Source organism: Lynx rufus, unplaced genomic scaffold (genome assembly GCF_022079265.1).
Source record: "Lynx rufus isolate CCGP_SWC_20201006 ecotype Redwood Valley unplaced genomic scaffold, mLynRuf1.p SCAF_6, whole genome shotgun sequence".
In the NCBI taxonomy this organism is placed as follows: domain Eukaryota; kingdom Metazoa; phylum Chordata; class Mammalia; order Carnivora; family Felidae; genus Lynx; species Lynx rufus.
Genome location: NW_025814878.1, coordinates 146,304,594 through 146,306,184, shown reverse-complemented (window position 1 = coordinate 146,306,184; position 1,591 = coordinate 146,304,594).

Below are 1,591 nucleotides of genomic sequence, written 5' to 3'. Positions count from 1 at the left end.
CTGCACTGTGACTGGGGACAGAGAGCCCCTGCAGAGAGGTGTCCCCTTCCTCTGACAGAGCCCGAGGGGAGGACCCGGGCGGCCCGGAGCAGCCCCGGAGTCGCCCCTGCCAGGCACTTACACAAAAGGGCTACTGACCAGGGGACGCCAGGGTCAGCCTTCCCCACCCCCTCCGAGCCGCGGAGCAGAGGCTGCCTGGTACTGGGCCTCTGCCCGCCCCTCCCGCCACAAAGGCTTGTCCGCAGGCCGGTGAGGCTCCTGCAAGCCTCCTCTTCCTGGCCAGCAGGGGCAGAGGGTTATCATTGGCTTTTGGAAAAGGAAGGACATTTCTGCTGCCTCATGAGGTCATGGCCAGGCCTCTCTCCCTGCCCTCTCAGCTCCTCTCTCCGACACAAACCCAAGCTCCTGCCTCACTCTCAGGTGTGTGCCCGACCCATTCCCAGAGAATATGTTTTAGAAGGTCATGAACGAGCGCCATGAAGGTGGCCTGAGCTCAGAGAGGCCGACGTGGAAGAAGGAAGTTCGCGGAGGTCGGTGGCCGGCAGTCAGCGTAGCCGCCCAGGACCCGTCCCCCAGGCTTGGCATCATGCTCTGATGGCCTCTGTGCCACTGGGGACAGGGGAGACGTTGAATGGAAATACACCTTTCTCCTTACCCTCAGAAGCAGCTGCTCACTGAAGAGTGAAACTAGTATCATCACTGATTGGAGAACAAAAACAAGAGGAAAAAAATTAAACTTCCTCACAATTGCAGCCCATCGGCAAGTACTTGGAACAGCCACCTTCCTCTGGAAGCTCAGCGGCCCCCAGGTTCCTACTTTGCTGGAGGCAAAAGGCAACCTTAGCTGGACATCAGCCAACATCCACTTTGCCGTATAAAATCCCTCTGCGAACCTCCTTTACCTCCACCCCCCCCCCAAGGTACATGCCTGCAATCATCCTCCAGGCTTATGGCCGCTGATACACAGCGGGAGGGTCTCAGGACCCAGGTTTCGCTCCACTGTAGTCAGTGACCTAACAGCAGCTAGCCCCTCAAGGCCCTGGGAACCTTGCTCCCAAATTCCTTACAGACTTACGCTGTCCCTGACCCCCTCCCAACCTGAGGGTATGTAACCTGTCACTCCTAACAACCCCCCAACCGCCCACGGGTCCTGTCCTCGTGCTTTCATGAAACCATCTTCTTTTTTTCTTTCTGGACTGTTCACTCCTCACCCCAACATTTCCACATCAGTCACCAAATTTGAAAAACATATTTGCCAATCTTGAAGCAAGGCTGGCTCACCAATAAGAAAACAAGGTCAGGAGGGACAGTTCAAAGCCATGTTGTCCAATACAGTAATCACTAGCCACAAGTGGTCATTCGAATTAAAATGAAATAAAATTTAAAATTCAATTCCCTGATTCACTAGCTTTGTTTCAAACATGCAGCTAGTGGCTAACACATCGGACAGCACAAATAGGGACTATTTCCATCATCACAAAAAGTTATATTGGGGGCGCCTGGGTGGCTCAGTCAGTTGGGCGTCCGACTTCAGCTCAGGTCACGATCCCGCGGCCCGTGAGTTCGAGCCCCGCGTCGGGCTCTGGGCTGA